The 15,957-nt window shown below is 36.3% G+C and overlaps 1 pseudogene; it reads left to right on the top strand.

Annotated features, from left to right (window-relative positions):
- The first annotated feature begins 7,371 nt into the window (after positions 1-7,371).
- Positions 7,372-8,773, top strand: LOC149148769 (uncharacterized; annotated as a pseudogene).
- Positions 8,774-15,957: the final 7,184 nt, after the last annotated feature.

Below are 15,957 nucleotides of genomic sequence, written 5' to 3' on the forward strand. Positions count from 1 at the left end.
ACTAAATCAAAAGATTCAAAAATAGATGAAATAACATCTCTTCTTATAAAACTATCAAATAGGATTTCAAATATTGAGACCCAACCTAGGACAATACAACAAACAGTTGCTAGACCCCAAAATCAAAATCAAGGTCAGTATAAAAGAAATCCACCACTACAAATTCTTCAGAGACCTAGCAATGATCAACATGTTCCTACTCCTCTATTGATAGATGACCAACAAACTGATGAAAATACTATGACAATTACTGAAGATATTAATAATATGGATTCTTCTTCCAATCAAACAGCCATCATTCCTCTCTCACAACAAAATTAGGTTCAAGAAGATCAGGAAGCTTCACAAGTATCTAAATATCATGCTTTCTTTGAATTTCTAATTGCAGAGTTAAACAAGAGGTATGATCTTAGGCATAGGCCTGGTCCTGGGAGACCTCCAAAGGAAACTCCAATAATTGAACCACGTACCAAAACTGCTGAAGCTCAAACAACTCTTATTTATCCCTTAGATCAGTCAATTGATACTACCCAAACTGGTAAAAACATTTTGACTGCATTTAATGTTGAAAAAGAATTAGAGAGGGTTAAGATCCTAATTCCACTGTCAGAGCTTTTTAAAAACCCTGGTTACAAAAGCCAAGTCACAAAATGGAAACAAAATACCTCGGTTGATGTTGAAGGTGATGTCATAAGTCTGCAAGATGAAAAACCAGCAGTAGATTTTGGCCCTCGTTCAGACATGATAGATGAGATAGTGCCTCCTTTCTATGTAACTCTTAAAACAAATGACTCCATGTTGTATAATTGTATGCTTGATTCAGGAGCATCACACAACCTTATGCCAAAATCTATCATGGACCATTTGAAACTCGACATAACTAGATCCTACCATGACCTGTACACTTTTGATTCTAAAAAGGTGCCCTGTTTAGGATTGCTCAAGGATCTAGTGGTTACCCTTACCCAAATTCCAGTGAAAAGTGTAGTACTTGATATTGTTGTCACAGATATCCCTCCCAAGTTTGGAATGCTCCTTTCTAGGTCTTGTTGTGCCAAATTAGGGGGAACTCTTCAGATGGATATGTCATATGGTACTATTCTTGTTTATGGAGGAGAGAAATTAAGATTATATAGAGAGGTAAGATTTATACATACTGTTTGTAGGACTGACCAGCCAAGGAACCATCCAACTTATGCAATAGATCAAGACTTTGGGTGTTTTCAACTCACTTCAAACCAACATAAAACTTAAGTCAAAATTGAAGAGGTAGTTGAAAGTCCTGAACCAAACCAAACTGATATTTGGAAACTATTCTTTGATGGCTCTTGCATGAAAGATGGGGCAGGAGCTAGAGTAGTTTTAATTTCACCTGAAAAAGAAAATATAACCCAATCATGTAAATTAGACTTCGAAGTTACAAATAATGTGGTTGAATATGAAGCTTTCCTTTTAGGATTGCAATTAGCTAAAAGCTTAAAAGTTCAAAACTTAAGTGTTTTTACTGATTCAGAACTTATTGTTAAGCAAGTAAGAAATGCTTGCTAGACCAAGCACCCTAGACTTAGGTCATACCTAAATGAAGTATGGGATTCAGTTGAAACTTCTTTGATGCTTTTAATTTGACTCATATTCCCAGAGATCAAAAAATTCATGCAAATGCCTTAGCTGTCTCTGCTAGATCTTTTAAAATTCCTGATCATACTGATGTACTCTATCAGATACAAGTCAAATATAGGCCATCTATCCCAGATAATCTGAAACATTGGCAAATATTTGAAGATTATGAACAATTGAAATCATTTCTACAGGTAATAGATGATTTTTCATTTCTACAAATTGATGAAGATAAAACTGAAATAAATGAAAATGCAGATGGAAATGATACTTCAGATTTTAAAACCCAAATTGCTAATCATGACATTATTCAATTATCAAATAATTTTGTTCCAAATGGACTCATTCCTTTAGAAATATTGTTTGATCAAAGTGATGTCCTCCGAAACCCTCAGTCCATTTCTTCATAAGATGACATAGAAGAGATTAACATTGGAACTGATGAAGATATCAAAAACATCAAAATATGTGCATCTCTAGACCCTGAGATCAAATCTCAATATCTTAAGTTACTGCAAAATTATAAGGATGTTTTTGCTTGGACTTATGCTGATCTAAAGACCTATGATACTTCATTAGTACATCATAAGATTCCTTTGAAGCCAGAAGCAAAACCTTATGAGCAGAAACTTAGAAGTATAAATCCAACCCTTATACCAACTGTAGAAAGGGATATTAAGAAAATGCTAGATGCTCAAATCATCCTCCCTCTTAGATATTCTAATTGGGTTGCAAATCTATTTCCTGTCAGAAAGAAAAATGGAGAAATAAGACTCTGTGTGAATTTTAGAAATTTGAATAAGGCATCATTAAAAAATAATTATCCTTTGCCCAAAATGGATCAGTTACTTTAAATGGTTTCAGGAGAACAAAGACTTTCTATGCTTGATGGTTTTTCAGGTTACAATTAGGTGAATGTTGATACAACAGACAGAGGGAAGACAACCTTTACTACACCTTGGGGTACATTCATGTATGCTAGGATGCCATTTGGCTTAACCAATGCTGGAGCAACATTTCAGAGAGCTATGGACATATCTTTTATGGGTCAGGTAAATAAATTTGTGGTTATTTATCTTGATGACATAACTGTTTTTTCTAAATCTAAACAGAAACATCTAAAGCACTTGATGAAGGTTTTTGACAAGTGTAGAAAATTTGGAACATCATTGAACCCTAAGAAGTCCTTGTTTGCTGTCAAAGAAGGAAAACTGTTGGGCCATATTATTTCAAAGGAGGGAGTAGTAATTGATCCCAAATGAGTATCTGCCATTGAAACATTGACCTTACCTAGAAACAAGAAGGAGATTCAAGCTTTTCTAGGCAAGATTAATTTTCTAAGGAGGTTTATTCCAAATTAAGCACAGATTGTAAAATATATAACTGACATGATCCGAAAGGACCATGAATTCAAATGGACACCCTCTTCTAGGCATGCATTTGAACAAATAAAAGGGCTATCTCTGAAGCTCCCACCTTAGCCAGCCCTGATTATACTAAACCATTTAGTATTTTCTCTTTTGCCTCTGAAACAACCCTTGCTATCATTCTATTACAGAAAAATGAATATTCCCATGACCAACCCATAGCCTTTTTCAGCAAGGTTATGAGAGATGTTGAGCTTAAGTATGACATCATTGAGAAGCAAGCTTATGCCCTCATTCAAGCTCTGAAATCATTCAGAATGTATGTCTTACATTCACCTATTACTGCTTATGTCCCTAATAGCACTGCGAAAATTGTCCTAACACAACCAGACACTGATGGGAAAAGAGGTAGATGGATCACTCAAATTCTGGAGTTTGATCTAACTATCAAGACTACCAGGTTAGTAAAAGGTCAAGGATTAGCCAATATTCTAGCTGAATCCAACTGCAAAGTACTTGGAATCAATTCTGTTTTAGAAATACAAGGGAAGAATACACAAGAACCTTCTCTCCTTGCAGAAGGGGAGAATCCACAAGAACCTTCCTTTCCTCATAAAGGCGAGAATCCACAAGAACCTCTACCTTCAGAGTAGATCAGTCTTATACACATTGATGAAAAATTATTGTTGTCAAACTGGTATCAAGATATTGTAAATTTCTTGATCCATTTTGAGTGTCTAGCATCATTCTCCAAAACCCAGTGTAAAACCCTTAAGTTAAAATCAGTCAAGTACTGCATTATAAATGCAAATTTATACTGGAAAGATCCACTGAATATTTTGTTATTATGTTTAACAGAATCAGAAACTGAAGGAATCATTGATCAGTTTCATATAGGATTTTGTGGGGGACATTATGCTTGGAGAGCAACAACATACAAGATTATGAGGGGAGGATTTTATTGGCCCACATTGTTCTTACAAGTAGGGGCAAAGGTCAGAGGTTGTGTTCCTTGTCAAATGTTTGCTAGTAAACAAAAATTAGCAGCTCTTCCACTCGTTCCATCAATAGTTTCAACACCTTTTTCTCAATGGGGATTAGATTTTGTTGGAGAGATTCACCCCACTTCAAGTAATCAGCATAGATGGATCCTCACTGCAATAGACTACTTCACTAAATGGGTGGAAGCAATTCCAGTCAGAAATGCTACTGATTCAATAATAATTAAGTTTATTGAGGAGAATATCTTATCTAGATTTGGTTGCCCAACTCAAATTGTCACTGATAATGCAACAACTTTTTCTAATATCAAATTGATTGAATTTTGCCAGAAATATCAGATTTTGTTACATCATTCAACTCCATACTACCCTCAAGGTAATGGCCTTGCACTGTCATCCAACAAAAGCCTGGTAAAGGTAATAAAAAATACTCTAACTGATCATAAGAAGAGCTGGGATTCACATTTGATTTATGTAGTATGGGCAAACAGAATTACTCCAAAGAGATAAACTGGCAAATCTCCATTTCAATTATTCTATGGGAAAGATGCAATTTTCCCTACCAATTTGGCCTTCCCTGTTTTAAAATTCCTGCAGGATTCAACAAATGAACCTGATGATTTTTCAAGAAGAATAAATCAGATTATTAAACTTAATGAAAATAGAGATGAAGTTCAATACAAATTGAATAAATATCAAAATAAGATGAAGGTCCTGTTTGACAGAAGAGCCAGGGAGAGGGACTTTAAGGAAGGTGATCTAGTTCTAAGATGGGATGCCAGGAGAGAAGAGAAAGGAAAGCATGACAAATTTGACAATCTATGGTTTGGACCTTTAGAAATTGCTGAAGTGAAGGGTAACAACACTTTTGTTCTGCATAATCTTGAGGGGCTATATTCCACTTATCCTGTAAATGGAAGGTTTCTCAAACATTACATTCAGTACTAAGAAGTTGAAATAGTTTTCATTGTAAATACTCCAGTTTTCTTTTACTTTTCAAGATGTCAATGTGATTTTTCTTACAACAAGGACTCCATAGCCCGAGGAGAAGGCACATGGATCTACAGGTTCTCTACATTCTACAAGAGAAAGCAATCCCTAGTTGGAGCCAATGTTGTAGAATTTTTTGTTTTTGATAAGATAGAATATTTGAAAAAATGTTAAGTTAGGATATGGACATAACAATAGTGAATACAATGTTTAAAAAATATATATATCTTGATGATGATGTCCATATCAAAGAAATGTTAGGTTAGATGTCCTAAAAAATGAAGACAAAAAATAAAATGTTAGGTTAGAAAGAAGAGAAAACAAATAAACTCTGAAAGTGAGCAAGTCTAATTGCCACTACTATTTTTCTGCAAAATAATGGTTGTGTGCAGCTTGTCTTAAATACCACAACCCATGACAGACAAATAGTTTAATCTTGACTGCTTCATGCTTTAAATTTGATGTTATAGTTAGAGAATAAAGATCTAGCCAAATTGTTTAAACTTGGTAGATTAGTAGTTAGGTAGAGAATAATAAGGTGCTCATCAGTTTAATTTATAAGGTTAGAATTACATAGTTTGTTTTTCAAAATAAAAAGAAAGGAAAGGGTTTGCTAGCTTAAATGCACCCATTAAGTGAAGAAAAAATGATAGGATAAGCAAAAGGTAAGTAGAAGAAAGGTTGCAGAAGTTTGATAATTCATTGGACAAAATGTACATTTATCATGTTTCTATGTCCATGAGGCAATTCCATAAAGAAAATGAAGGTCTAATTTACTAATTTCATCCCTATATTTACTAATTTCCCCTTCCCACCTTCATACAGTTCATATTCATTCATTTTCCACAAAAAACCCCTTTTCCTAAGGTCAAAACCCTTTTTGCCTAGGAAAAGTGAAAACCCCATATAAAATCCCTTTTTATCCGAAAAAACCCACAAAAAGATGTTTTAGCCTAAGTATTGATGTATATATGAAAAGCAAATAACTCATAAAAGCATTGTACTTAGTATATTTCCCCTTTTCCGCCTATATTTCCCCTTTTCGCGTATATTTTCCCTTTCCGCTCATATTTTCATATTAACACTAACCTATAGTGTTAAACCCATAAAAAGTTCCCTTTTCCCATATATATTAATTCCCTTTCTTAAATAACCCGAAACCTTTAGTTTTATTAAAAAACTATGTATTTCATAAAATATCGCATCGCAAGCTTTTCATATGAATGCACTCTCCTTCGATTGCGATATGTGATGTGCAATGGGCTCGGACCCGATGCAATATATATTATAATTCAATGCCATATCACATTTGCCTTCATTGTAAGTCTTGACTAAAGCATATACCCTCCGCCATTGCGATCTTCGATTGCGATGGGAACCCGAACCCGACGCAGTATTATTCATGTTTTATTTCCATATTGCATCCGGCCTCTATTGCATTCCTTTGTGATGAGCCTTTCCTTTGCTAAACTGCGATTGAGATATGTGATTAGCCTAGACCCGATATCATTATCTGCCCAAATTTATATTATTTCAAGTCCGCCATACCATGTTTTGCGAAGGTTTTCTTTGTTAAATCGTTTTTATGATTTTAACAAAGAATTAACCTTAACCTCCATTTAACCGCTATGTTATCACTCAAGAAAAAATATTTTAAATTCTGAACATCAATTTTTTAAATTTGTCAAAGGGTTGGTGTCAGTTTCGGGTCTAGTCTTTGCATCTTGTTTTAGAGTCTGGTTAAGAGTCTTGTTAGTATGTCACATGGGGTCAATTCTCTATTTTAGTCTATCATTGGTCTCATATCTCACATGCATATCATATGTCTAAACTCATTTCAAATTTCATAGCACAAAAACCCGGTCTAGGTGATTTCGTAGTGCAAAACACCGATTTTGCACTAACTGCGCTACGAAATCGGGAATTCGTGTTGATCCATAGCAAATCTCACCCCAGCTGTCATATTTACCAAAATCCGTTGTGTTTACATCAACAGTTGTCAGCTTATACACTTTCCCCTGTCGAATTCAGCTGTGATTCGGTGGTTTTTGTCCAGTCTAGCATTTGTTCCCTCGACGGACTGCTAGCCGCCTTCACTTGCAGCCATGTATGCTCCTGTTCTCGTTTTGAATGACGTTATAAAGTGGGAGACTGGAAATAGGGTGCGCCATGCAAATATTCAAGCATCAAAGGCTGTTGCAGATATTATTCGAACCACATTAGGTCCCTGTTCTATGATGAAGATGCTACTTGATGTAGGAGGAGGCATCGTGGTTACAAATGTTGCAGGAATATCGTTTCAATGCTGAGCCAGGATAGTTCTGTTAGGGGTAAGATGTTCTGTTGCTGCACAAAATCTCAACAAATCCCAGTTGCTCCAGATCAGAGACGCCATTTTCCGATCTTTTACTTCCTCCCAATCACAAGCTCACAAAATATTTTCTTCTCTGGAAATCAGTAAAGTAGCAGAGCATGGTGTCTACTGGCGATAGATTACACAAGGAAAGTCCCAACATACTCAGGGCGGGTTTCATGTTCGCCCTTTTCACAGCCATTTTTGCACGGTTTTGCGTCATCTCCTGCAATGGGCTCTACGAAGATCAAGTCGGGGTCATAGACTGGCATCAGCAGTACATAGGCAAAGTAAAGCATGCAGTTTTCCATAGCCAGAAATCAGGGAGGAAGCGTGTTATAGTGGCCACTGAAGAAAATGTGATTGCATCTCTTAATCTACGTAGAGGCGAGATATTTTGAAGACACGTGCTGGAAGAAACAGATGTCGTGGATGAAATTGACATTGCCCTTGGAAAATATGTCATTACTTTGTCCAGTTCAGGAAGTGTTCTAAGAGCTTGGAACCTTCTGGATGGTCAGTTGGTATGGGAATCATTTTTGGAGGGCTCAAATTCTTCTAAGAGCCTTTTATCTGTACCGGCGGATTTAAAAAATGACAAGGAGAATGTTATTCTTGTTTATGGTAGAGGTTGGATAAATGCCGTGTCAGGGATTGATGGAGAACTACTTTGGCGAACAAACTTTTCTATTGGAAGTGAGCAAACTGAAGTCAGCGTTGAAAGGATTGTTTTATCTCCTGATAGAGAAAGCATTTATGCAATAGGTTTTATTGGGAAATCAAGTGTGGCTGTTTGGGTAGTGAATCCTGGGAATGGGCAAATAATGAAACATGAAGTGGCAACCTATGATGGAGGCCTATCACTAGACAAGCTAATTGTGACAAAGGATACATTGGTTGCTTTGGATTCTGTAAGATCAACTATTATTACAAGTGGCATTACAAATGGAGAGCTGTCACTACATAAGACAACTCTTTCTAGTCTTTTTGAAGACTTTTCATCTGAGGCAGAACTCCTTCCATTAAAATTTGTAGGTGCTTTTGCATTAAAATTTGCTTCACATATATTACTAATAAAAGTTGGAAATACTTGTAGTGAGCTTTATTTACTTGAGAAAGTAAGTGAACCGGCTATTATTAGCGATGGCCTACTGTTATCACCAGAGCAGCAAGCATTTGCAGTGGTGCAACACCTAGACAAGAACAGGGTTTCTCTGAATGTCATGCTGGATGATGGTCAAAAGAATGAAATTTTGAGGGAGATTGTTGAACTAGATCCTCAAAGGGGTATCTTACAAAATGTTTTTATAAATAACTATCTACGTGTAGATATGTCTCATGGATTTAGGGCCTTGGTAACCGCAGAAGACCATTCTCTTGCATTATTGCAACAAGGTGAAATCGTTTGGAGCAGATTCAAAATACAGCACTCATTCCAATGCTGAAGTTATCTCGATTCTCAGGTTCTTCAAAAATATTTCAGATAGCTGAGTATGCCCCTAGTGGTACTTAGCCAACAAGTTCTTGATGCTGATTGCTTTCATTTCCAGATCATGCATATCTCTTATCAGATAAGAGAAGTAGATGAGGACCAGGGACCATTAAAGATACAGTAGAATATATTAGACATATTACAAGACTGTGTTATGGACAGTGGTAATGTTTTGTTCGATGGTCTCTCAGCGCTCCTATGCACTTTCAAAATGTAACTTTGATTCAATTTTATACCTTGGAGCAGAGAACAATTTCAACCTTTTTGCAGTGAGGAAAAATAGTGATGCTGCAAATGATGAAGAGAGAGGAAAATTGGAATTCGTAGGTGAATACCACTTAGGAGAGTTTGTTATATCTTATCAGGAATGGATCTCTTGTTATACGACTGCCAGATTTAGAATCTAACCAGATTCCTATAGTTATATTTGGAACAGTCAATGGTGTTATTGGTGTCGTTGCATCTCTTCCTCAGGAGCAATATTCGTTTCTTGAAAAGTTGTAAGCAAATCTTGTCAAGGTGATCAGGGGAGTAAGGGGCTTAAACCATGAACAGTGGCGATCATTTAGCTATGAAAGGAAGACTGTGTTTTTGAAATTACACAGCAGTTTCGTAGCGCGCTATGAAACTGCTGTAGCTGCATGTTACAATTCAGTTGATCAATTATGATTGACAAAGCGGCAATTTTTTGAAAGGTTTTGTCATCACACATGTACATGGGAAAGGCTTACAGCACATGAAGGATGTGGCACTCCAATAGATTGTTGACTAATTCAAGAAGATCAACATGGTTAATTATTTCCGAATATCTTTGAGGAAACCAAAAGCATAAAAACAGGGGCAGTTTCCTATTTCTCAGCAGCAGTGAAGAGATAAGACAGTAAGGGCCAGCAAAGAGCTTTAAACATCCGTCAAGGCTAAAGCTAAAGGAAACCACTTGTCAGAGAATGAATCTTGATTGTAATAAATGCTATGCTCAGCATGATGTAGAATTAGAATCCTAATTGTTTTAGATTTTTGGAGCTATCAATTAGTAGTAAGTTGCTTTTAATAGTTAGTTTAATGGTCAATAGGTGTCATGATAAGGAGAATTCGAGTTCCCCTCATGCTTGAGGAGGAATCTCAGTTAGGTAGAAGAGCTCTATATATAGGAGAAAGAGCAATGTAATAGAGGTTGGAAATTTATGGAAAAAAGCTCTGATATTTGGCTTATGTAAAGACTCTATTTTTTTGGTAATACAGTATTGGCTTATGCTTCTCAAGAATCATAGAGAGTTCAATGTATGAGTTTCTTTTGTTGTCTTTTCATGTTATCTACAGTGTTATGAGTATTTGATTACTTATAAATCGCTTACAGTGCTCTAATTTCCTTCATATACTCATAAACTGCCTTCTACATGTTTGATGTGCTCTACATATGTTGAAATCCGAATGCCTTGACTTTTATGCAAATCCAACCCTACTGTTAATACTGAATCATATATGACTCCATAAGCCCAATGGATACTTGTTAGTTGTGTTTCCACCATTTTCATTTTTATTTGTTTCACAAGAGTTAGCCATCTTGATCATAATCAAAAACCTTTAATCCTTTGAGAGAGCCCTCTCAGGTTGGGGAGGCTGAGCCTCAGCCTAAAGTAGGTTTGAAACAGTTACTTGAAGTCTTCCTGGTCTGTAGCCTTCCAGGGCCTGTGTTATGAAACTAGCTCAAGAAAAGATAGAAAAGATAGATCAACGCCTTAGAATTCAGCCTCTTCGAGGGGGCAACCTCCTTTACATTACATAAATGAACAATTCTTGGATGATTCAAATGACAAAACCTCCTTTCTATATATAGGAGTCTAAGGAGTCACAATATAATCCATCCGACCTAACAATAATAATATAAAGCCACAAAAATAACAATAGAGGGATTCTATGGGGCACAATAATAACAATATGGGGGCAATAGGGGCACAACAATATTAATAAGGGGTATAACTACAATAGTAATGGGGTAATCACTAGTATTATGGGGACCCAACATGCCCCTCTCCTTCAAAAAAGTGTTGTCCTCAACGCTTGAGTAGTTCTGGATACTTCTGCATAAAATTCTCATCCTCCCATGTGGAATCTTCAGCGGATAAGTTCTTCCACTTGATAAGATACTCTGAAATTGATCGATTTCGTAGCTGTCGAGTTCTTGTTTCTATGACTGCTTCCGGTTCCAATATAATTTTTCCTTCCTCGTCAAGTTCTGGCAATATTGTTTGAACTGGGAGCTTGTCGCCTATAACCTTCTTTAAACATGAAACATGGAAAACTGGGTGCAATCGAGAAGCTGCAGGAAGCTCCAATTTGTATGCCATAGTACCAATCTTTTGCAACACCTTGTACGGACCATAATACTTTGGTGATAATTTATTATCCTTCTTAGCTTGCTTGAGGGACATTTGCTTATATGGTTGTAGTCGTAGGAATACCCAATCACCTACATCAAAACTTCTTTCACTGCGATGTTGATCTGCCTGTTGTTTCATTCTATTCTGTGCCAACACGAGGTTATCCTTTAAGAGTTGGAGGACTTGTTGTTGATGTTTAATGTGATGTTCCACTGCCTGAACCTTAGAATTTTATCTTAAATATGATGTGATGGATGGTGGTTGATACCCATAAAGTGCCATAAATGGGGTCATTTTTGTTGCTGTATGGAAGGAAGTGTTATACCACCATTCAGCCAGAGGCAACCATTTGACCCATTGTGTCTGTTTATCAGATACAAAGCAACGAAGATATCCTTCCAAACATTTGTTTACTATCTCAGTTTGCCCATCAGATTGAGGATGATAAGATGAGCTATGAGCTAACTGAGTACCAAGACAAGAAAATAATTTTGTCCAAAAATTTCCAGTGAAAATGGGATCTCTGTCACTTACAATAATCTTTGGGTTTCCATGTAGCTTTTGAATTGTTTCCATAAATGCAGTAGAAACTATACTGGCTTTAAATGGATGTGATAATGCACAAAAGTGTGCATACTTGGTAAGTCTGTCAACTACCACCATGATGACACTCTTTCCCTCAGACTTGGGTAAACCTGTGATAAAATCCATTGAAACCTCCTCCTAACGTTGGCTTGGAATGGATAAAGGTTGTAATAGACCCGGTGTCTTAATTGTTTCAACTTTATTTTGTTGGAAAACCAAACATTCCGCCACAAACTTTTGAATATCTAATTTAAGGCCATCCCAAAAAAATTCCTTCTTAACCCTGTGGTAAGTTTTTAAAAATCCTGAGTGCCCTCCTAAGGGAGAAGTGTGCAATTCCATAAGAATCTTTTGTTTTAGCTGGGAATTCTTACAGAGGTATAAGCGATCTTTGTACCATAACGAATCATTTTGCCAGCTAAATGTATCAGACGTACTGGAATCTTGTTGTAACTTTCGAATAAGTGCCCACACTTCTTCGTCATTCATCCACTCCTCCCTTGCTTCATTTATCCAATCTGGTTGGATAATAGAAATGGCGCACCATAATGCTTCCACATCCTCATCCTTTCTTGAGAGTGCATCTGCCACCACATTTTGCTTCCCTTTTTTGTAGATGATTTCAAAGTCATAACCCAACATCTTTGTGACCCACTTTTGTTGCTCTTCAGAGGATAATCTTTGTTCTAAAAAGTATTTAAGGCTATCATGATCCATTTTTACCTTGAAGTGTCTTCCCATTAGGTAGGGTCGCCATTTCTTAAGTGCATGGAGTATTGCCACATTTCCTTCTCATAAATAGCTTTGCTTAAAAACTTTCCCTTGATTGTACGACTTTCAAAAGCAATGGGTCTTTCATCTTGCATTAGAACAGCACCAATTCCATTTCCTGAAGCATCACATTCCACAATAAAGGTTTTTGTGAAGTCCGGTGTAGCTAAGACCGGTGCTTGGCACATTGCCTCTTTAAGATGCTCAAAGGCCTTTGTTGCTTCCGGAGTCCATGAAAATGCATCTTTCTTCAATAATGTTGTTAGAGGTGCTGCTATTCTCCCATAATTCTTAACAAACTTGCGATAATACCCTATCAACCCGAGAAATCCTCGCAGATGCTTTATGGATGTGGGGATTTTCCATTCCTTAATGGCTTTAATTTTGCTAGGGTCTACCTTAACTCCTTCATGAGATACAATGTGACCTAGATATTCCACCTCCTGGACTCCAAAGAAACATTTGGATCTTTTTGCATATAATTGTTTCTCCTCCAATAGTTGTAACACCCTGTCAACATGTTCAACATGATCCTTCCAAGACTTGCTGTAGATTAGTATATCATCAAAAAATACTAACACAAATTTTCTAAGGAATGGTTTGAAAATTGAATTCATCAAACCTTGAAATGTTGAAGGTGCATTGGTAAGGCCAAAAGGCATGACCAAAAATTCATAATGACCCTCATGAGTTCTAAATGTTGTTTTCGGAATGTCTTCAATCTTCATTCTGATTTGATGATATCCTGAACGAAGATCCAACTTGGTGAAGTAAATTGATCCATGCAATTCATCCAGTAATTCATCAATGACAGGAATGGGGAACTTATATTTAATAGTGAGCTTGTTGAGCTCCCTATAATCCGGACACATGCGCCATGATCCATCCTTCTTGTGCACCAATACTACTGGAGTAGAGAAAGAACTTTGACTCGGTTGAATTATACCAGCCTCTAGCATTGCTGCAACCATACGTTCAATTTCACTCTTTTGGACATAGGGATATCTGTACGGCCTGATGTTTGGAGGAACACTTCCTGGAATCAGATGAATAGCATGATCATGATCACGCATAGGTGGGAGACCTTTGGGAGTCTCAAATACCTTGGAATGATTGTCCAGGACTTTTTGGAGATCTGGAGAAATAGATGATTCCGATGTGGAAACATCTAGTGAACATAATTGTGCAATTACACCTCTTTGCTCCTTTTTTAGAAGCTTTGTCATACCATTAGAGTTGATTATCTTTCCTGGTTTCCCTGCAATACCCCTTAATTCAACTTCCTTTCCTTCCGTAGAAAATTTGATGAAAAGTTCTTGAAAATTAAAAGCTATTGTACCCAAGGATTGTAGCCATTGGACTCCTAGTACAACATCAGCACCTCCCATTGGAATGGAAAGCATTGGGCTAGTCAATACATATTTTCCCATGGATAGCTTGATATTATGGCACTTTCCAGAGCAATTTATTGTTCCTCCATTTTCAATCATCACTTGACACTTTGGTGCTGGATATAGGAAGCAATTCAATTCTTTTGCTACCTTACAATGAATAAAATTGTGGGTGCTTCCTGAATCAATCAACACTATTACCATTTTCTTCTTGATTTGTCCTTCTATCTTGATGGTTTGAGGAGTGGTAATTCCCGCAAATGCATTACAATATATGGTCAGATTTATTTGTTCTTCATCTAGGCTTTGTTCGTGGAGTATATCCTCTTCTTTTGACCTTTCTTGCTCCTTTTCTTCTTCCTCTTCACAATCTATGTAGAATAATTTCTTCTCAGCACACTTATGACCTTTAGTGTATTTGCTATCACAACTGTAACAAAGCCCTTTTGCTCTTTTTTCTTCCAATTGTTGTGGTGTCAACCTTATAGGTTGTGGAAGACTAGGGGCAACAACACTTTCGTCTTTATAGTTGAGTGGTATGCTTCTGTTGATGCCTCGAAAATCGCTGCAACAACATTGGGGGATAACCACCCGGTCCGGACCTTAAAAGCAGCTCCTTTTCCGTTTGGTGTGGTGGCTCCGACTGTTCATCTAGGTCCAGTTACCTTCTCCCTATTGCTATTGGTTTATAATGTATCTTTAACTACCAATAGACAGGGACATCAGATCACTTCTTCTTGCTGATCAGGCAAGAGAATGACCCTTAAGCTGATTTGGGCTCAGCCAAGCCACAACTAAAGTTTTGCCTCTTTGAGGAGAGGACTTAACAGAGTGTATAATTTACTCTAAATGCAAGTTTATTCTATGATGCAAGCAAAAGAAACTAATCTAAATCCTATCTTAATTAGGCAGATATAGATCTAACCCAACTAAGAGCAAGATAATTAAAATATTAGGATTTAAACATGTCTTGTTTATAATGAATATCAAGTTAATGAAGTAGTTCAATTAACTGATATTATGGTTACCAAAACACATTCTATTGAGACCTTAAAACTGAAATAATAAATCAACAACATTCAGGAAGTAGTTCTCAAAATGATATTGATTATCAAATCAATAAATCCAATAATTGAATAATTATATGTAGAAATAGTTCACACACATTATTATTCAATAAATCAGTTTCATAAGACAGATTTCAGAGTAAGTAGTTACTCCAAAATGAGAAATTAATCCATAAAAACAGAGATACATAATAACAAGATTGAGACAAATTACCCATATTGACAATAGTGCACAAACATGAATAAAATGACACATTCATATCACCATAAAATTAAAACTGATATTTGAAACAGTAGTATTAGAAATACCAATTTATTGCATCCATTTCTCTGTTCTTGGTCTCCAACAGCCCTTTACATTGCTTGAACTTCTGCCTTCAAAACTAGAGCCACAATAGTGCAAGCTTTGTTCCTCATGCATAATTCAATATACAAAGGGAAAATCCTCAATAATCCCCAGATCTGAGATTTTTCACTCTTCCCTCCTACAACTCTAAATTCCAATCACAATAGTGCTTTTAGAATCTCTAAAATTGCAGAGGAGAGCAGCCCTTTTTTACATTCTGCAATCAGTTATTTATAATATTTGTGAAGGAATTTTTTGGAGAGGAGAGTTTGTTGAAGAGAAATCTGCCAAATATAATTTTAATTGCTCCTAATTCTGATCTTCAATTGCTGGAGCATTCTCATTGCTTGAAATCCTTTTCTCTATATCTTTTCCACTGTTTTCCTACAAAAGAAATCAAAATAAATTAAAATGCAATCAAAATATCATTTCTGGCAATTAAATCCAATCCAATCAAATTCTATTTAAATAAATAATTAAAAACAAAATATAAGCTCTGTATTGATGCTTGGAATGGTTCGATTGGTAAATGATATCATTGACCAATGGATCTACAATTAGAAGAGGCTTTGGACAAATGAAATTCAAAACAATAA

This window comes from Pinus tabuliformis, chromosome 9 (assembly GCF_031772625.1).
Source record: "Pinus tabuliformis cultivar Carrire ecotype Pingquan chromosome 9, CPIR1, whole genome shotgun sequence".
Classification (NCBI taxonomy): Eukaryota; Viridiplantae; Streptophyta; class Pinopsida; order Pinales; family Pinaceae; genus Pinus; species Pinus tabuliformis.